We start from the raw sequence: 23,231 nt of genomic DNA, 5'->3' as shown, positions 1-23,231 counted from the left end.
GGCTTCCCAGTCCATGGTTGGAGACGAACTGACTTTCAAATCTTGCCAGCCCTAGCATGGGGCATTTGAAATTCTACTTTGTGATTGGCTGATTCATGTGCCACATGCGCTTTATCCACCCACACACACATAACACGCACCAACGAACACACACAACTGTCCGACCACGGCAGGGAAAATCTGTCTCCTATAGAAAATAATAAGTGTAATAAATTGCATAACTCATCAACGGTTGATTTAAGACGGAAGTATCATAGAAGAAAAAATGCTTAGAACTGCGTAAAGTGTAAGGTGAGTTAGCCACTTTTGTTGTCAGTGAGTTGGGTGTAAGTACGAAATAATACCAATCTGTGATTGTGATTGGAGGAAGTATATCGCGTGTAACTCGTTTATTATCAATTTGCGAGAGAAATGTCATAGAAGAAAAGATTCTTAGAAAGACCAATTATACTAGAAAATATTAAAGAAAAGTCGAAAATCTGATAAGAGCAACGTGTAAAATTTGACCGATGATCCTCACCCCATGACGAGGCGCAGAATCACGACCAACCCCCACCCTGCAGAGAGATGGAGGGGTAACAAGCGGGGTTCAGTGCCTTGCAGAACCGAGAGTGAGTTTCTCAGAAGTGAGGTAAAGCATTCACTCATGACAACCGCACCCTTCCAGGGTGAGTGATGGCGAAACGACGGTAGGGGAGGTGAGGGAGAGAATTTCTTGTAACTTCTGTGACACCCTGGACTCGAGATCCGCCAGGGTGCTGGAGGACAAGACAATATCTACGTCCTCCCCATCATCATCTTCTATGGTAAGTAGGATCGGGAGGGCGGTGGAGGATTCCGGTGATGGGGAGGGTGGTTGAGGGGTGCCATCGGTGTATGTACCCAGTAATCTTGCCTTAAGGATTTCTGCAGCCTTTTGTACAACATCCCGGGTCTTTCCCTCAACACTGGGCCCCTCCACGCTCCCCGACACCGTCACGTTTGAAAATTTTGGACACCCGGTTACGGTGTCTGCGTCGGGTGCTGTGGAGGGCGCGGTGAGGGGTGAGGGTGATGGGGGGGCGGGTTTGTAAATTTTACGGGTCACCCTCCTGCAGGGACCATGCAAACTTATTACCCTGTCATGGGCCCGCCACTGCCCACCCAACCTTTGTGTCAAAACCCCCGTGGAATCGCCGGCCCGAAGACCCCTATTAACTTTTTGCACTTGAGCCGAGTCCTGGGTCGTTAGCGGCTACGTCTTGTTCGAGGGAGAGGATGTACTTGACATGTTTTGGCCGCATCTAAGCCAACCTCCAAAACCCCACAGTGCTCGGGTGGGTGTGGGCGTTGAGGGTGTGGGTGTGGGTGTAGGTGAGGCCCTAAACCGCCTCCTCCACCACCACCAGGCGGTAATGGGGACTGCCACATATACAAGGCAGATCAAGAGGACGATGAATGGGGCCAGACCCGCTGTAGTACTGGACCATCCGTTGTGGACGAGAAGGCACGACAGATGGCACGCCCTCATGTGGGGGTAAGGCCACCCATCTAACGGCTTGCAGGGATCCTCAGACCCCCTCGACAGAAGTCTGGCCCACCACTTCCTTTTCTCCCTCCGAACCGCCGCCGCCTCCTGCAGGTAGGAGGCCCACGTCCCGGTCACCTGTCCCCAGCACACCACCGTGGCCAGGAGCCCCATCATTATCACCAAGAACCACTCGAGCCGCGCCAGCCCCCGCTTCACGCGAGCACCCACCTGGGCACACCGCGCACGGGCGCTTTCCAACACTTCTTCGAATGTCATTTTCTGATTTTTTTTCTACAGGATTAATTCTCGTAAGAAGCTTTTTCGATAATTAGGCTTTGAGGACAGAATATGGGTGATTTTTTTAGATATTGGGGTTTGAGGACGGAAAGAAATTGACGAAGACAGGGAAAAGTGGACACGTTTGGGAGAAGCGTATGTCCTGCGGTGGAATGTTACGGGCTGATGATTATATACTGTAGATAGATAGATAGATATAGAGAATACAGATAGATAGACATAAATAGATAGATTAAATAATAGATAGACAAATTAATAATGGAGAATATAGACAGATAGACATAAATAGATAGATTAGATACATAGATAGACAGATAGATAGATAAATAGACAGATAGATAGATAGATCAGATACAAAGATAGATGAATATAGAGATCACTGAAACATGCATCTTCACACACGGTAGAGAAAGCACTTAAACGGTACCTTTAAAACAGGTATATCCCCATGATGTCTGTATAGAGTTTGGATTACAACGGGGTGGAGCTGCGATAGTGGTCATTTCTATCGCTATTCATGCAGATAAGATAAATGGAGAGCGTGGTAAGCGGGCTCGAAGCTCTGGCCAGATTAAGCTCTGTCTTTCAAAACATCAAGGCCACGAAAATTACAGAGGAAGAAAATGGTTGCTTTGAAGGGAAACTGTGCAAAGAGGCGCTCAGGGGGTACGCAGCTGGATGGTCTGATGTGGGATTGGATCGTTACTGAGTAGGGATGGTAGTTCCTGAAAATCCACCTGCCGAAGCCTATCCCTAGCAGCTGTTTGTGTCAGATTTAGGGAAGGAGAGAGGCTAGGAATGAAGAGAGGAAGGAGGGGTTAGAGTACTGAGAGAGAGAGAGAGAGAGATTAAGGAGAAATGAAGGAGAGATGGCGAGAGTGAGATGGAGAGATGAGGCTGTAAAGGAAAGTCGTAACGTAAAGAGGAAAGAGGAAAAGTTTGTAGGAACGAGAGGGAAGGTAGTCAGGTAGGACCATAGTGAATAGGGACTTAAATTCTGGCTCCCTTTATGAGATAGGCCCTTTATTCTTGGCCCTAAGCTGAGGGGTAGGGAAGTAACTTAGTGAAGAGGGTTTGTGGGTAAGCTTTGAGTCATGAAGGGAGCTTAGTGTATATGAAAGAAACCCTGAGCCTGTGAATAAGCTTTAAGTCTTGAAGAGAGCTTAGTGTATGAGGAAGTAACTTAGTGAATAACGTTAAATTCTGAGTAAGCTTTGAGCCGTAAAAGGAGCTTAGAGCAGGCCATATCCTCTGAGTTTTGGGAACCCTGATTAGGCCCAAAATTCCACGTCTAAATGGACAGACTCAGGCAGTGGTCTATGGGATGAGTTTTTGCTGCGTTTAGGGCTTGTAAGACGGATGAAGACTTGTAGAAGGGGCTGGGGAATGTGGCTTGACAGGGTGCAGTGTGGCAGGGTGTGGTGAAGAATGACTGGGGAGTGTCAGAGTGAAGTGTGGTTGGGAGTTTGCTAGTGTGGTATGCAGCAGTATGACAGGCGAGTTATGGTAAGTGCAGGAGGATCTGGTGTGGTAAGGTTTGATGTGGTAGGATGTGGTATAAGAAGTTGTAAGGATTTTGGAGTGGCAGAGTGAATATATGGTTGGGAATTAAATGGTGGTGTGGTGTGACAAGGTATGGCAGAGTAAGGTACTGTAGGAAGGGTTAGAGGATGTGACCTGGTAGGGTAAGATACACTGTAAGGTGAAGGAAGGGAGGGTTTGTGATGGTAGTATAGCAGTAGAATTAGGCAGAGAAGAAAGCTTAATCAAGAGTGTGGTGTGATGAGGTATGACAGAAGGATATTATGGTTGTGGTATTGTGTGATGTGGTGTGACTGGGTATGATCAGAGAGTATAAGGACTGTGGTATGCTAGGGTGTTGTGGTGAGATATAATAAAAGACTATGGTCCGATTTAGCAGAGAGAGGGTTTAGGTTTATTAGGCTATGGAGTGTTGTAGTAGTGTAAGGAAAGATGGGAAATACAGCAGAAGTGGTGAGTGATGTGGGGATGTGAGGGTCGAATGAAAGTAATATGATGTGTTTTGAAGGATGAAGATATGACAGGGTGATTTCTAGGGAGGGGTGTAAGTGGGAGCAGTGTGGGTTGCTGTGCAGTATGAGATGACAAGATAGTGTAGAGAATCTGTGGTCAGGTGATGAACGGCTGACCCTGTATCGTGGGACTGGGCCTGGTCGTGGCAAGGAGATATAAGGACTTGAATTTCCTGACAAAAGCCTATACTCCTCTTCCCCAAGATCCAACCGACTTTCCTAACAAAAAAAGATGCACCAAACCCAAGCAAGATTCCCCTAGCCGCTGTAAATTTTGTCAATTCTGCATTACAGCCCAAATGATGACATGTAAGAGTGTGGAGTCTCATGTGATCGTGTGTGGGAAGTCTACTGAAGCCCGAAGTGACAAACTGCCTCGTGTAGGAGCATTTTTCGGGGTTTGGGGTGGTTTAGCGAGATGTGGTAGGCATTGTGTACTAGGACAGGGTGAGGTAAGGGTGAGGCAAGACGAGATAAGGCAGGTTGAAGGCACAGAAAAGGAGGCAAGAAAAGTAAAGCAGGGAGACAAGTAAAGCAGGTAAAGCAGGTTAAAGGCAGAGAAGGGGTAGGGAAGAAAAACAAAGCCAATAAAGTATAATAAGTATGTGAGGAAGGAAAAATTTAAGAAAGTTATGTGTGCCAGACAGAGAGAAAATTATGAACTGTCAGGAAACGCAAAGGCAGACGTGTAGCCAGAAAATAACAAGGCCAATAAGAGAAGGAGAAATATGAGAGCAAATGCCTTAACCCGCCCCGTCCCGTCGACGTATGGGTACGTTGCAACGATTTGCATTTGCCAGTCCCGGCGACGTACCGGTACGTTGTGCAATTGCAAGGTCCCTAATTTGCACAATTTTCAATTTTCACGCGTGATTTTTCGTATGTATACACGGGACACCTTCCTCTATTCCTCTACAAGATGCCAAGCAAGGACAATGCCTTACACCGCATAACCTCCCCCCTCCCCCCCTCACGCCATTGTCTCGGCAATTCACCTGTTAACAGTGACCTGGCTAGTAAAGATATTCAGGGCCAGAGTGATTCCCCAATCGATGACAATGTGGAGGACAATGTTTACATAGCATTAGAAGAAGAAACAGCCAGAAATAATGATCAGGTAATGTGGCAAAAAAAGGTCAGGTATGGTGATTAGTTAGTGAGTGAAACAACGCTTATAATGCCTTTATTACTGCTTGAAAACCAATATACTCTCATACTACATATACATTCGTACCAAGTAAATAAATAATTACCGTTTATGAGTGGATAAAATAGTTACCCTCCCATAGAACTCGTTTTCTTTGGTGCCAGCATGTTAGAAAACCCAGTCAGGTAAGGAGGAACTCCTACCTGAATTGAGTATTTTAAACCTCAGGTGAGCCATTTCTCTACGAATTTTCTATGTTTCTCACCAAAAGCGAAGGTTTTAGCCAAAAAAAAAATTTTCGAAAATACGTCGGGACTGGGGGATGTCGGAGGTGCGGAAAACCTCGGGACGTGACGGGTTAAGGAAGAGCCAGGAAAATGTGAGGTAAGCGTGAAGCAGGAATTAAAAGGCCAGAAAGGAGCAGGAAAGGACAAGGCAGATGAGTAGCATAATGGCTAAGGCAGGTGAGAGTCAGGAATATGTAAGGGAAACAGAAAAAAATGTGAGGCAGGTATAAGGTAGGAAAAGATTAAGGTAGGTGTAAGGAAGGAAAAGGCAAGGCAGGTGTGAGGCAGGAAAAAGTTAGGCAGGATCGAGAAACGAAAAGGTAAGGCAGGTGACAGGCAAGAAAAGGTAAGGCAGCAAGGCATGTCTGAGGTAAGGAAAAGTGAAACGTGAAAAAATGAGTGTTAGGTAGGAAAATATATAGCAGGTGAGAGGCAGGAAAAGTAAGGCAAATGAGGCAGGACAAAATATGAGAGGTGTGAGACAGGTATGCTTTAAGACGGTGGGGTAGATAACGAGTAGGGAAAATACGAGGCATGTTAAGGCAGAAAAGGTGAGCCAGGTGTATGAGGCAGGGATGTGGGGCAGGGTGTGTGGGACAGAGGTGTGGGGCAGGGTGTGTGGGGAAGGTGTATGAGGCAGGTCTGGTGGGCAGATGTGTGGGGTAGGTTTGTGAGACAGGTGTGATGGACAAGTGTGCAAGAAGGTATGGAGTATGAAACAGATGAGGCAAGGTATTGATAAATAAGGCAAGAAAGGCAAGGCAGATGTGTGGACAAGTATAAACAAAGATAAAAATCAGACATTCATACAGAGTCGGTAAGAAGAACTCACATTGGCTATTCCTCAACCCGCCCACCAAGTTTGGTCAAAGTCGGATAAGAAATTTTTGTGCTATTTCGTTCACACACACACACACACACACACACACACACACACACACACACACACACACACGTACACACACACACACACGCACACACACAGGTAGGTACAGGCAAAGCAGTATGAAGGGCAGGTGTGCGAGACAGGTAGGGTTGTTTTGGCAGAAGGGCGTAATGCAGGTGTATGGGGGACAGACAGGGTTATAATGACATTTGGGCAAGGGTTCGTCAACACTATCCCAGCCTCACAACGTCACTCTCTTCTCTCTCTCTCTCTCTCTCTCTCACCGCACTCCCCCTCCCTCACAATTTTCCTCACTACACTCTTTTCCTCACTCTGTTTACCCCCTCACTCCCGTACACTCTCTCCCTCACCACTGTACATTTTCTCCCTCACTACACACTCCATAACCACTCTCCTTCACCATTCTTCTTCACCACTCTCCACCATACTCACTCATACAACACCCTCCCTCGTCACACTCTCCTTTACCACACTCACCCTCACCACACTCTCGCCCACCACACGCTCCCTCACCCCACTCTTCCTCACTACACCCTCCCTCACCACACTCCTTTACCATACTCCTTCACCACACTGTCCTTCACCACATTCACTCTCACCACACTGCCTCACTACACTATCCCCCACAACAACTCCTAGTCTGCTCACCTGAAATTTCTCTCCCCAACTCTTTCCCTATGCTGTTTACACCTTACATCATCCCTACCTACACCTGTCTGTCACCTTGTTTGTAATCAAGAACTGGAGTCACTAACAACTCCCACGCGTTTCAGAAGATTTAAGGAAAGTAAAGGTGGCATCTGACTCCCTAACACCGCCCTATGACGTTTCCTTACTTTCTCGGTATATAAAAATTCCAAATTTCATTTATAGATAATATTTCCCTCGTAAGATCTGTCATCCCACGTCGAAGGGAATTGTGGAAGATATGGAAAGTTTGTTTTTACGAAAGTCGAATGGGATCGAACCCACGTCTTTACGGCAGCAGATGGCTTTATTGATTTCTCGACTACCCCTACTATTTCTTCTTTACTTCCCTCAGTTTATTTCGTTTAATCTAGTTTTACCTTTCCTAACCTTACTACACTGCACAATCTCTTTTTTTTAGTTCATGGCTCCCCTCAGCCTGTTTAACCTTACCTTCTTCCCTCTTCTTTCCCCTCTCATCCCACCTTTTCCAGTCTCATTCAGTTTTTCAGTACCTCTCCCCTTCTTCCTTCCCTACTCCACTTCCTCTGCTACCCTTTTCTTTCCTTTGCTGGTCTTACCTCTTCCCCTCCTCTACCTTACCCTCATCGCCTACCCCTCCCTTTCCCTCTTTACTTCCCAAACTTTCTCCCTCACTTCCTGCCCTCCATCCCTCCCCTAACCCTCCTGTTTACCTAAGTTCTCAAGTTTTGCTTCATTATGGTAAAGTTTTGGAGACACGTGCGGCGGAGTCGAGCCTAACCTAACCTAACTTAACCTCGTCTGACTTAACCTAATATATTCTAGTCTATTGTCAGCTAACTTGATCTGACCTTAACTAAGCTATAATCAAGTTCTGGGGAAGCTTATATACACGAAATTCATGTTCTATCAACCTCGATTAACCTGGTCTAAATTATTGTCGTGACCTCAACTAAATATAATCCTTTCCTCCATGCTGTCATCCTTCCTCACTCCGCTTAAATTCTTCTTTCATGTCACTGCTCCCTTTGTTCTTGGTTCTCCTTCCCTTTACAAGCACGGAACTCCCTTGTAATAAATGCTGTTCTTTCTTCCCTTCATATTCTTGCTGTTCTTTTATCAATTTACTCATTTCTCTTTACTCTCACACTCTGACTCCGGCACCTCACACTTCATATTTTCTATTACCGAGCTCTCCTTCCTCTCCTCCTCCTTCTCCTTCCTCCGGCTCCCCCTTCTCCTCTCTCTCCTTCCCTTCCTCCCCTTCGCGTCCCTCCACAACAGCCATGCAGTCTATATATGGACGCGTCAGAGTCCCCATGGCAACAGTGACGCCGCCATCTCGTACCGGGAAACCAAAACAAATGTTAGGGCTGCAGCGGCGTCTTGCCCGATCGACCTGCCATCTGGTGGGTGTCGAGGATGGCTGAAGGACGTATGTTATTCCAGTCATTTTAAGTGAATGAGGAGATTGTTGTGTCATGCATTGGCAACACGCAAAACTCACCCTTCCCCTTCTATTTTTCCCCTTCAAACAGCATAGATATTTGTTTGCTATGACTTAAACCGCATCTGAAAAGGAAGTTCGGTTGAATATGATAACCTGTTGATTTGTCATCTATATTTTTCCCTCCACCAGGAGCGCAAGGGGCTCGGGAAGAGGCTACTGAGTCCCTATATTTAAGACGAGGACAATCATCCTCGTTCTACCCTGAGCGGCATTTTGTGAGCACTAATCCTTAACTACCCCTCTTTTTTTATTCACCTGAAAAACCAAGTGTCATTTGTTTATACGTTTGCCGTCCAATGTAATAAATAGTTTCAGAGATTTCAGGAAACCATCTGACTTGTCACTCAATGTACAGTCATCTGAAAAAAACATTAAATCGTGTGAATGGATGGTGGGCGCCCCGACTACAGCAAATGGTCCTTTTGCGTACGTAGGCCATGATTATTACTTGGCAGCGAAGGGTCAAGCTGAAGCTATAGTCGTCGCTAAGACTGACAATTAACGTTACCAGTTATTTTTTCGTCACAAGGAGCTTAGGACAAACAGACACAGACACAAAAATATGCCACACCTGGATGGAGGACAGAGGCTGTGAGACGCAAAAATGCAATAAATTTAATCCACAGTCAATACCCTTACGCTGCTATGGACGTACACCAAGGTATCTAATTCTAGCCTTCACTGGACGATTTTGCTCCCGTAAGAAATTCGTCTCTTTAAGCGGTTCATTTATTCGGCTACTGTGTACTTGAGAGTAGAAATGGGAGTGACTTCTATCCATGTACAGTTCGATCATAAATTCCTTTCGCCTCTCCTGTATCAGTTTCAGGGCTGGATAAGACACTTGGATGTGAGTCAGTGAATCGGGGAGCATGCTATCACCCACTACGTTTCATTCAAGCATCTATGAATTCAACAGTGAGGAAGAGGCAGCGATGACGAACGGAGTTTTGTATTTAACTTACTGTATGTATTATTTTCACTGGGTGTATGATTTGACAGACGAGCAGTTGGCATACACACCCTGGTCACGCCGTGCATATTCTCCCAACTGCCAGTATATGAAAAAGAGATGATTTTACTCGTACAATATAGGCCTTCAAACTACATCAACAACTGTACTAGATTTACTAACAAGGGATGGATTATGAAAACACTGAATCCTGGAAATCAGAGAGAAAAAATACCACCTCTGAAAAGCAAACCACGTAAAATACAGGACTGGAAGGCTTAACCCTGTACCATCGTTCAGTATTTACGCTATAAGCAACGTGTTACCTACTACGGCTCAGAAAAATAAATGTATAGTTGTTGGTGCTTCTTTCACCCCACGAATAAAGTTCCTAATGAAATGAAACAGCCTTGTGCTGGATCTTGACTAAGGATAGTGATGATGATGATGATGATGATGATGATGATGATGATGATGAGGAGGAGGAGGAGGAGGAGAAGGAAGAGGAGAAGGAGGAGGAGGATACAAAAACCTGCAACGTAGTCCATATAGGCTAATCTGTATGAAATTCGATCATGCGACACAAAAAGGAAAACTCATCATCATGTCCTGTTTTCCCTTTACGATTACCATTTAAATTACTCTTGCAACTTTGCTGAGACATAAACTGTGGAGATAATCAGCTGTTCTGATCACTAACAACCAACTCTCACACACACACACACACACACACACACACACACACACACACACACACACACACACACACACACACACACACACACACACGGACGCACACGCACGCACACTAGCACGCACGCACGTACACACAATCACATAAACACAAACACGCACGCACACACACAACGCACACACACAGAACGCACACAAACAACACACACATACATGCACGCATGCATGAACCCACACGCACGCGCACACGCGTGCACACGTACATGTGCACATGCACACGCACACACGCACGTACACGTAGACTCTCTCTCTCTCTCTCTCTCTCTCTCTCTCTCTCTCTCCGGGCGTCTAGAACCACCTCCCTCCTCTGGCTCATCTACTTTAGCTTCTATTTTTACTCAGGCAGCAAATTATGCAGGGAAGATCTCTCAAGAATCTCTCACACCCCTCGCCCTCCTCCTCCTCCTCCTCCTCCTCCTCCTCCTCCTCCTCCTTGGCAGCGGGCAACATGGCTCTCCACGCCCCCTGTAAATGTAAGTGTTCTTGTGGGCTGGCTAGTGATTGGATGATGGACTCTGGGAATCATAAGGTCATGCTTAGACCTTAAAATGGATAATGGAACGCAGATACTTAGCTAGAAAGCACTCAGAGAGCACACACCTCCTCCAGTGCCATTGCAGGATCCGGATCCGGATCCAGATCCGTCCCCCAAATTAATCACTTGTATTTTGGCCCATGGCACACCCTTCCACGAAATTTCAGTGAAATTCAACGAAAACTTTGGAGATACCGTGTGGACAAAGAAACAAACAAACAAACAAACATAGGTGAGTACATGACCTCCTCCAGCTTCGTTGGCGGAGGTAAATGATTGAAAGTCGTTTTAGGAACGCTTGTAGTTATTAGGTACGATCGGCCTGCATCCCATATTACAGAATGGAGTCAGCAACCATACAGGAAGGTCAGGTACGTTGCATCTTCAGCAGGTACCTCAGAAATCATCAGAAAAATTGGGGGGGTCTGCATCCCCCTTTGCAATTCATCGTCTATGTATTCGGCCCTTAGTCTCCAATTCCTACATCTCATTTGACCCAGGGCAACAAGAAATCATCATCATCATCATTAGGCTTGTCTTTCCACCTACAGGAAATCATAGCATATGGAATTACTCGAGTGGGTGGTTCGTGATTGGATGGGTGAACCTTTCTGACCATCAAATTCAATTCTCGCCTCACCCAGCTCAGCATGGAAATTATAGGAAAGGAAATGGAAAAGAGCACAAAATATTTTCTTCTTAATAACCCAGCAGCCTGTGAGAGTGGGCGAGTTGTTCCGGGCTGGGTAATGAAGATGAGATTGCGTTGGATAGGAAAGTGGGCGTTGTGGAGTGGTGATTGTGTTGGTGAGTAGGTGGTGGGTGAAGTGGATAGGTAGGCGGGTGTTGTGGTGTGATGGTGGTGTTGTCGAGTGGCTGGTGGATGAAGTGGATAGGTAAGTGGGTATTGTGATGATGATGATGCTGTTGTGTGGTTCGTGAGTAGAAGCGATGAGGGTAAACGCTGAAAGTAACACGTATCCTGGCGTCACATTTCCCACGGTCAGTGATACATCTTAACCTCATCAACATAATAACTCATTTTCCATTCTTTTCTTTCCACTACCAGATAATTATATTCATCTTAGGAGTGACTTATCGAACTAGTGGGGTTTGATACAGCCTTCATTATTTCCTTTACTGCCACACATCATTCCACAATTGAACAATCCTATGGCAGCAAGAATAAACCAAAAACAGGCTTACTGTGACATCAGTAAAATACTTAACCCTCTTTCCTGCTCTTCCCTACCCTTTCCTACTCCTCCCTGCTCTTCCCTACGCCTACCTACTCTTTCCTAATCTTCCCTACTCCTTCCTACCCTATCCTAACTCTTCCCTGCTCTTCCCTACTCCTCCCTACCTTTTCCTACTCTTCCCTACTCCGCCCTACTATTTCCCACCTTTCCCTACTCTTCCTTACTCCTACCTACTCTTTCCTAATCTTCCCAACTCCTTCCTACTCCTCTCTACTCTTTCTCACGTCATAACAAAGTCTCATCAGTATCATACAACCACAACTTAGTGTTAAAGTTGTGAGTGACCCAGTTCTCTCGAGTGAAAACAAATAGATCATAATATATAACAAAACGATGGAAAAAAAAAAATCCCGAGCGAAAGTTCATAGGTCTCTCTCTCTCTCTCTCTCTCTCTGTCTCTCATTAAAAAGTGACCAAGCCAAAAGTTCACGGGTCAGAGGTGAAGGAATGATTGACTGGTTGCATCGCTTTAGTTGCTCCCCCCTCTCTCTCTCTCTCTCTCTCTCTCTCTATTAATGGAAAGACTGAGGCGAAGAGATGGGACAGTCTTTATTGGAAGGATTACAGCGAAAGAATAAACCTGACAGGAATTCCTTCACGAAAATCCTTCAACTGAGGAAACAGACCATGATAACAGAATAGAACTGATTGGAGCACCATGGTCAAGCGTCCTCATCGGTGTAGGGGATAAAAATTGGTGAAACTGTGACTGACTGGAGAGTGAGGGAGGAAAACAGGATATTGTGAAAGGCGGTGTATGGAGAAATGAATGGAAAAAAAAAATGAATTGAGGGATAGTTGTTATATTAGACACAAAAACTGATACATACAGGTGAAGCCAGGGTGTGTGTGTGTGTGTGTGTGTGTGTGTGTGTGTGTGTGTGTGTGTGTGTGTGTGTGTGTGTGTGTGTGTGTGTGTGTGTGTGTGTGTGTGTGTGAGAGAGAGAGAGTTCACACTTTGGAAAAAAATAAATTCATCCCATTTTCTCCTGCATCATCATCATCATCATCATAACTTTTCCGCCTAAGGACGAGGTGATGCATGACCAAGATAAAAATATATATATATATATATATATATATATATATATATATATATATATATATATATATATATATATCAGTAACATATCTAGTACAAAGGGACAATCATCAGTTTCCCATGCTCTTCAATTACCATACATTTTATTTATTATTATTATTATTATTATTATTATTATTATTATTATTATGAGTGAGAGAGTAATTAACCATATTTTTGTCAGTCTTTCCCTCATATGAAGCATTATAATCCAAACACATTAAGACTTGGAATAATTAACCATATTATTGTCAATCTATCCCTCAAAATTAACCCTTATTTTCCATCCCCCGCCCCATCCTTTTTTTTCTTTTTGAGTCTATCTTCAGGCAACATTAATTAACTTTGGGGAAAATTTTTGGAAAGCGAGTGGTTAGTATTGCCTTCGTAAATTCACTGGGTATTGATTATCTTTATTAAGCTGCGTAAAATTTCCTGTTCGTAGGCCAGATGAAAGTAAATAATTCGTCATGGGAGTGAAGGGGAGAATTGGGGAAGAGTTTACCTTCTTGACTGCTGAGATTCATTACAGAAGAAGAAGAAGAGGAGACGATGGAGATGGAGGAAGAGGAGGAGCAGGAGAAATAGAAGAAGAGAGGAAAATGATGATGATGATGAAAAAGAAGAAGAAGAAGAAGAAGATGATGATGATGATGAAAAAGAAGAAGAAGAAGAAGATGATGATGATGATGATGATGATGATGATGATGATGATGATGATGATGATGATGATGATGATGATGATGATGAAGAAGAAGAAGAAGAAGAAGATGATGATGATGATGATGATGATGATGATGATGATGATGATGATGATGATGATGATGAAGAAGAAGAAGAAGAAAAAGAAAAGGAAAAGAGAAAAACGTACTGACCTGCACAAAACACCAAAACACGCATGGAACAGGAAAAAAACCATCATTATTTATTTACTGCTTTGATGATCTTTTACTTTACTCCTACTGAGATTTTCACGTCTTAGCATTACTTAAACGTATCTTGTATTATTAATCTCAGGCTTCTTTACTCTCTCTCTCAAGGTAGTATCATCATCTGGGGTCACCTGGGAAAGAATACTGGAGTTGTCTCGACCATTAGAGAGTTAATGGAACCGGTATTTAACACGTGGGCTTCTATGACTCACTAAATACTTAACAAAATATTCCAGACCCCACCATGGAAGGACTAACCCATTCAATTCATTTACATATATTTAAAGCTAATTTTTGCTCTCTCAAGTCGATTTCACTTATTTTGGGATAGATTTCTTGAACTGCAAGGGAGAGACGTAGCCTTCAAAAAAAAATCTTTATTAGGTGACCCTCCAAAATTGGCTAAATTCGTCTGAGAGGCAAGAATAAAATATAAATAAATTTCTAAGACTGAAGAGGCGAAGGTACACTTTCATAGGCCAGAACTTTATATAAAGAGGCTTCCTGTGTTCCATGCAAATCAACCTGACTGTGAATTTTAAGAGTGTGTGTGTGTGTGTGTGTGTGTGTGTGTGTGTGTGTGTGTGTGTGTGTGTGTGTGTGTGTGTGTGTGTGTGTGTGTGTGTGTGTGTGTGTGTGTGTGTGTGTGTGTGTGTGTGTGTGTGTGTGTGTGTGTGTGTGTGTGTGTGTGTGTGTGTGTGAGAGAGAGAGAGAGAGAGAGAGAGAGAGAGAGAGATCGTGTCAGATTAGCCATTACAGTTACATTAGGGCACAACATCCATATTTCACCAGCCACACCATCACCACCGCAACCACACCATCACAGTCATGCCAGTCACAGTCACATCAACACCACAATTACACCAGCCCTATCATTCCATCACCACACCCACACCAACTAAATGATATATGCCATCACCACATCACCCTAATCACATCACCTCAGCATCACACCACCACAGCTATACATACCCACCGTCACACCATCATAACCACACCATCATCAAAATCACATCACCACCCCCACATCACATCACACCTCAGTGGTCCTTCATCACGGGTTCCCTCTAAGCCACATGAAATCAGGGTGAATGTTGAAATGTTTACACCGCCGCTGGATGTAAATGTTTTTAGTGAGGGAATACGTTGTGGGGGATATTACACGACTCTGTGACGGATGGGATGACAGACAAACAAAAATGAAGCGATGGGATTAAGCAGATGTGGAGGCGAGTGAAAAATTAAAGTTCCATTTCGTAAACCATGACACGATGAGGTAGGAGACAGCAAACAGAATTAGACAGACACGCAGATAAACAGAGGCGTCCCAGAGACAGAGTGAGAGAATGAAGCAGACAGGAACCAGAAGAAAAGTTACTGTTGTGTGAAAACCAATGGATGAGGTGAGAGGACAAAGCAGACACAGCAGACAGACGGCAGAGCAGAATAAAGGCAGCACTACGGGAGAGTGAGACGATAAGGTAAACACAAAACAGGACGAAAAGTTAGAATATTAGTAGTTACTATTGGCCTTGATGTGAATATAAAAGGACAGAGAGATAGTGAGAAAGGCCAAGGCAGACACAGAACCTGATTGGCAACTAGAATAGGAATCTGAGTGGCAGTTCAGACATGGAACAATACTGAAAGAAAGAATAAGTGATTGCAATGGAAAATTGGCAAAACGGAAGAAGTGACAGGATGAGGAAAACGGATAATCAAGCAACAGAGTACCATCCTATGCATTCTGGCGACCGAAATAAAACTAATGCAGAAAAATAAATAAATAAGAGAAAGACGTAAAGATGTAGTTACAGAATGAACTAACAACACAGCTCCAAACGGACAAGAGGAACAGCGAAGAGACGAGTTTGTGAGAGAATTATAAGTGAGAATAAATGCTGACCACTTTAACATCAGTACTGAATACGGAGAGTGTCGCAAAGAGAATCAGCTGAACGTGTGTCTATGTGTTTTACTCCACTATGTCATGCCTTGTTAACTCCACCATCTATACGAATTACATCAAGTTCATGCCTACTGAACTGTTTTAATTCACCAAAGAAGCCTATATTTAAACTAGGAAACCGAGGCGATGTTTGTGTTTACATTCTCGGGAAGGCAAAATCAGGTCACTATCAGCCAAATACCTCGGGAGCAACGCTGACTAATCTTATATACTCCTGACTAAGATTTAATTCCATACTGTCTTTCGGTGCTCGCAAATACGGATCTCAGCACGACTGTCAATATACGATACGAAGATTAGTTAAAATATCTTGACTTTTAACTTTGCGAAAACCGGCCTTAGTTGAGAGTGGATGTGAGAGGATGGGGTAAACACAGAAACAGACGGACAGCTAAATAAAAACTACAGTAATATAGACAGTAACGTGGTCAAGGAAATAATTATAAAGAAAGGGACAGGAAGAGATGGACTGAGAGGATGAGGTCAACAGAGCCAGAGAGACAAAGGAAAGAGATGGAGAGAGAAGTACCGACACAGAGCCACAAGGACAATTACAGCAGAGAGACAGAGAAGTATCTTAGACATAAACGCGGCCGGGGGTAAATAAGACCTGTAAAATAAAAATAGACTGAGATAGACTGAGAAGATAAAGTCAAGAGAGAGCCATGATAAACACATTATATCAACCACACACCCACTCATGTACTACCATCAGGGCCACACTACAACTACAACTACATTACCACCACATCCACACTCTTCCACAGCCACACTACCACCACACCCACACTACCACCACACCCACACTACACATGAAAAAGATAGAAAGAAAAACTGACAATATAAACTAACGCAACGAACACAAAAAAATACAAAGCAAAAAGGGATAATAATGAAGTAAAGAGTTTCGACATTTTTAGACACAGAACAGAGAAGAGCCACCAAACAGTACTAAAAAATGACTGGAAATAAGAGTACATTGTTCTGATTGTGCGGATAACTTGTACAGTACACAATGATGACTTGGTTACCGTATGTCTTTTTCTTGTTATATCCAAAAAAAATACCGCTCATCTTCCGAGTTGCCCATTTGTACTGAAAGGGTTAATGAACGGTAAATCTAATCCATTTATTTTCACAGGTGTATAGAAGGAGTTATGAAAAAAAAACTTCGTCATAGTGAAAAGGGTAAAACGAGGATCCTCTCTCTCTCTCTCTCTCATATATGTAAGCGTGTACACATGTATCTCTGTGTGTATATCTATATCCATACCTATCTATCTGTATGTTCATCTATCCATTCATCTACAGTATATATTTATCTATTTATATTATTTTCCTATAACGTGTGTGTGTGTGTGTGTGTGTGTGTGTGTGTGTGTGTGTGTGTGTGTGTGTGTGTGTGTGTGTGTGTGTGTGTGTGTGTGTGTGTGTGTGTGTGTGTGTGTGTACAGCATCATCTTAAAACAAGTAATCACAAGCGCGGTATTAAATCATCTCTCTACCTCCTTCTAACATCCATTGAAAGGAAAAGAAGAGTAGCGAATAAGTGCTCAGGAAAAACAGGCCTTAAAATCACACATTACTTAATTCCAGCAGGATTCTTGTGAAGGAAGAGGAAGGAAGGAAGAGGAAAGGAGGTTCTTGGGTGGAGAAAATAAAGGAGGACCATTTGGAGTAGCATGAAGGAGTGGTGATGGACTGAGACTATAAGAAGTGGAGGAGCTTTGGTCAGGGGCCCTACGAATAAGTCTTGCATCGTCTGGTACTGATATAAAGTGACGGATAAATGATGAAAGAAAGGAAGACGTGTATAGGCAAGAAAGTGTGAGTAATTGGAGAAAGAAATTATACACTCATGCTTTAAGAGGTTGTTTGCTTGTACTCGGTTACTTGAGAGAGAGAGAGAGAGAGAGAGAGAGAGAGAGAGAGAGAGAGAGAGAGAGTCAAAAGAAACATACTGAGGAAATGTAGAAAGAAAATCGCATAGGACATAGAATAGCCAAGATAGATAGACAGAAAGATAAATAGAAAAATAGGCTGATATAGACAGAGATAGATAGATAGATAGATACAAATAGACAGATAGATAGACAGATGAGAAAGTCAGTATAACCCATCCAGCGCACCAATATTTCAGGCACGGTTTTCAGGAGGGGATCGGTGTGTTGAAAGAGGATTAAATAGTGCTCGCTGCCTGCTATTCTGTCATCTATTGCCCGCGTTAGGATCCACGCTTGGGCTGGTGTTTTTATGGAGTTTGCATTTTGGGGATGATTTATTAACTTTCCAATATTTCCACGATTTTTAAAACTTTCTCTCATTTATTAACACTGTAGTTGTTTTATTTTATTTATTTATTTATTCATTTATTTATTTATTTATTGCACCTGCGACCTAAATATTGTCATGAAATCAATTCTACGGATGATCTTTTTCCTTTGATAAACGTAACGTAGCATTTTTTTTTTACTTAGACTCCTGCCCTTCCTAATTTAAACAAAATCTTTAGGGGTTACTGCGAATAAAATGAAAATACGTCATTGTAAGAACTGGCTAATTCTTTTATTCAGAGTGTGCCATCTCATATTATTCTCTCCGACAAGAAGAGTACGTTTTCACCCTTGTTTGTTGGTTTGTTAGTCTGTTTGTCTGTCAGCAGGATTACTCAAAAACTAAAAGAGAGATTTGGACCAGATTTGGTGGGTAGATAGCCCATGTCTCAGAGAACAATCGATTAACTTTTGGGACTGATTCGGATCGTATTACAGATTCTGGATCCTGAAAACACTTTTTGCGAAACCCTAATCACTGATGAGAAAACCTAACCCATTATGAAGAGTGGAAATTACGTTGCCCCTGTCGGAGAGATGCGCTCCACTGAGTGCCCCTCTCGTTGGTATCTGCAGACTTATTCAACCTAGAGCACACTACACTCTGTTCACTTTATCTTGGCCTAAAATTGCCATCCTTACAACTTGAATGCCGAGTTATAGCAATAGATTAACGCTAGAATATGATGCTAGTCATAAAGAAGTGCTGCGGAAAGGATGTAGGGCAACAATACTTGTGTTTTTCTGGCACTGAGGTACGTGAAATAGGCTGCAAGGGGGTGAAAATTTTGGGCCAAGTAAAAGTGAATGACCTATAGGAGACAGTGAATTAATGAACGCTTTATCAGACTCCTCCATTTTCGGTAATCCCACTTAAGATGCAGGGAATCATCAGGAGAAAGATCAAAAGGAATTCTACTCCCTCTTATTGACGGAGCAAGAGTGTGTGCATAGCAAGAAAATAGTTTTCCACCCTCTCTGTCCCTCCCGCCGTCAAAAGTTCCAGTCACTCCAAGTCTCTCTGTCATCACCACTCCCTCCCACCACTCCAGGTCTCTGTTATCACCACTCCTTTCCACCACTCCAAGCCTTTGTCATCATCACTCCCTCTCATCACTCCAAGCCTCTCTGTCATCACCACTCCTTCCCACCACCCCAAGTCTCTCTGTCACCACACCTCCCTCCCAGCATTCCAACCCTGTCTCTCATCACAACTCTCTCCCACCAGTCCAAGTCACTCTCTCATCACCACTCCCTCCCACTACGTCATGCCTGTCATCACAACCTCCCCCCACCACACCAAGCCTTTTAAGTCATCGCTACTTCTCATTACTCCAAGTCTCCACCACCACAACTCATTCCAGCCACTCTAAGGAACCGTATTTTCTTATGTTAGGACGCTTTCTAACACTTTCCCTTACTAGTTTATATTCACACAGTCATGATACGTTAATATTTACTTGCATATCATTCACGGCACCCATACTGATAATTGTAAAAAAAAAATGGCAAAGCAAGAGATGTAAAAGTGGATTATGCAAAAAATATCACAGGCGTTAGATATGTAAGGTGTCGAAATCACAGGCCCAATACTTCTCCAAAATACTTCCACGTTGTCTCTCTCCTGTTTCTTAGTCCTCCTCTCCTTCTCCCCTCGGGTTTGCTTCGTCCCTCCGTCTCGCTATCGGCCTTTCTCTCCTCCTCCTCCTCCTCCTACCCTCTCTGTCACCTGTCATCGCAGTTCCCTCCCGCCACTCCAACCCTCCATACCCAAAGTGTCCCTCCGCTTCCCCTCCCACCTCGTTATCAGTCTTCCTCTCCTCCTTTTCTCATTAGGTACGTGGGGTATGATCGCGAGCACTGAAAATCAAAATCAGATCTGACACTCTTGAATTCGGGAGAGTGTCGCCCCAACAAGAATACAACTGACAATCTAATAACACACTTGACTTCATGATACTGTACATTCTGTTGTATTATCCCTACCATCCATGCGACTTAAATTAGCCTGGTTTACATTGAACTGTGTACTTTATCACATCTGGCTTGTACTTCACCTGATAAGCTGTCATATTATGCGTGTTTACAAAGTGGAGAGGTAGGGAAGATGGACGGTCTCTCGCGGTGGCACCCATTTAACAGGGTCCCTTTGCCTGGTTATACAAACGTCCCTCCACTCCCTCCCTGTCCCCTAAAAGCAGGATGGTGGATTTCAGGAAAGGGACAGTTTCAACCTGCAGGCCACAGGGTTTCACATTAAGATGGACCTGGGACATCTACAAATAACAACCAGAATAACAACAGAATGGAGAAATTAATATCACTTAAGATCACCTAAAATACCTTGATTAAAATACCCAGGGCGCAACCTTAATTAACCCTGACTAGTGCTGACTCTCACCTTAGCATGTCGGTCCTCGCACCTGTGATTCCTGCCCGATATTCATGACTGGTGTCAAGGTGATTCAAGATGTCTTTACTTTTTGTCTCAAGATGCCGTGCTTTTCCTTCGTGTCTCCAATTCCTTCTCAGTCTTCTCCTCCTCTCTCTCCCATTAGATCTGCTTCACCTCTCCCATTCATTGTCAGTCCCCCATTCTTTCTCTCATTAATATTTGCTTCATGTCTCCAAGTCACTGCCACTCTCCTCACATCAGATTTGCCTTGTCTCTCCAGCTCCTCCTTCTCAGTCCTCCTCTCCTCCTCCTCCTGCCAGCTTTGTCTCTATACACTGCCTTTGTCCAGCTGTCACTGTCCACACCCCCATACTGTCCAAACCAGCTGTGCAGTACGTTTCTCTTGACGTCCCCTGTCCCTCCACCTCCACTCAAACCTGCTGGCAACTTCGAAATGGAAGGAGGAGAGATCTGGTAAAGAGGGGGAGGTTTGGTAATGAGGGGGAGGTTTGGTAAAGAGGGGGAAGATCTAGTAAAGAGAAGGGAAGGAGATCTGGTAAAGAGGGAGGAGGAGACCTGGTAAAGAGGGGGAAGGTCTGATAAAGAGGGGGGAGATCTGACAAAGAGGGGGAGATCTGGTAAAGAAGGGGAGAAATATGGTAAAAAGGGGGAGAAATCTGTTAAAGAGGGGGGAGATCTGGTAAAGTGGGAGAGAGACCTGGTAAAGAGGGAGAGAAACCTGATAAAGAGGAAGGGGGAGATCTGGTAAAGAGGGAGGGAGAGAGCTGGACAAGAGGGGGAGAGATCTGATAAAAAGGGGGGAGATCTGATAAAGAAGGGGAGAGATCTGTTAAAGATGGAGGAAGATCACAACAGGGGAGTTAATAAGCACGAATTTTACTCGTGCGAAAAATGCCTGGAAGGAGAGGCTGGGGCACATGGGACTTAAAATTTACACACAGTACGAGAACCATCATGACAGGATTTCAGCTCCACGAAAGCACTGCCAGGCGTGTGTTCAGCAGAGCCATCTATCGGTGGTGAGAGCAAACCGCAGCTGGAGTTCTGAAATACGCATGTTTAGTGCATTCGATTACCCGCCCACATATGAGCGGCGATCGGCTTTGGCTTCCACGGGTAATACAGATTAATGCTTTCGAGTTTACTGTTGTGTTATATACTGTGGTGTTATACGTGGTGTTACTTTGGTGTTATATCCGTGGTGTTAAATATACTCATGCGATGGATATACTGTGGTACGGTTTGCACTGTGGTGTTTCTTATGCTGTGGTGTTGGATATACGGTATTTGTGGTGCTAGATGTGTTGTGGTGCTGGATATGTTGTGATGCAGGATATACAGCATTGTGGTGCAGGATGTAGCCAGTGTTGCACCACCAGGCAATTGTCAAGAGCGGAAGTGGGCAAATGAATAGGGCGGAAGTGATTACATTAGCAGGTGGGATTGGGCGGCTTCCACTCCTCTCCTGAATTAGGCTCCGCTAAATTATGTCCAGGGGAGGCTTGTGCACTGCAGTATTAGCCAAGAGCCTGTTTGTTTGATGACTTTGATAATTCGAGGTTTATTCACCCTTCCATCCATCCATCCATTAATGCAACTGTTTGACGACTGATAATTTGAGGATTTCTTCGTCTATTCATCCTTCCACCCATTCATTCATCCATCCATCCATTAACCCAGATTCAGTACAGTTATTCTTGATTAGGATACCAAGAGCATTGACTGGTTCCACTGGGGATAAAAATTAAAGAGTGGAGCTTCAAATACAACCTCCCCCACTCCCTCCTGTGCTGTAGGAACACAAGTCCTGGGCAGGTAGATTTACACATCCCAACACCGACATATACACAGAGGATCCAACCCATCACCTGTGCCCCTCCGAGAATAAGTGGGTTTAGTCTGTCTCCTTTACTCTCACGGATATTGTCCCATAATGTAAGAGAAGCGAACTAAACAAATCGCCGTTTTGGGATAATTGCGGTGAACGATTTGTTTTGCTCCAGCCTCGTAATCATTAATTTTACCTTAACTCATAGTCAACGAGGAGTCAAAAAGCAAGGCAGTTCATGTACATTTAGATGCATACTCATTATTAGTAAATGTGATAATTTTACCAGGACCAAAGCTACATTTTATTTTCCCACCACCTAATAAGTATATGAACCCAAAAATACATTAAGCACTGTGAGAACCTGAAAATTGAAGAACTAAGACAATCAAAACCAGAAAAATGAAGACAGGAACACTCGCCATCCCAGGCGTGTTGATACGGCATATGAGAGAGGCTGGGTGAACAGTAGCCCTGGAGGTCGCTGCTGGTCTCTCTCTCTCTATACTGACGTTAGGAACAAGAGTGAGGTCCTGACTCATAAGCAATCATCGACGAACTACTTGTAGGCCCCATGGACATACTGCCTAAAAACTGCTATGTCGGCAGTCTTTGCAGATAGGAGCTTCACAGTCCGAACGTACCGTACTTGAGTGGAAGAGTTATCTTCGTGTAAACACGTTCCGCTGACAAATATTAATCCTGCCTTTCTGTAACTTAATGCACTGAGGAACGCTGAGCATGCAGGCATGTTTGATACCACGATCTTTTTGTCTGTAGACATGTACAGAA

The sequence above is a fragment of the Coenobita brevimanus genome, chromosome 101, assembly GCF_032717465.1.
Source record: "Coenobita brevimanus isolate Jiangsu-jjx chromosome 101, ASM3271746v2, whole genome shotgun sequence".
Taxonomy (NCBI): Eukaryota; Metazoa; Arthropoda; class Malacostraca; order Decapoda; family Coenobitidae; genus Coenobita; species Coenobita brevimanus.
This window is presented reverse-complemented; position numbering follows the sequence as displayed.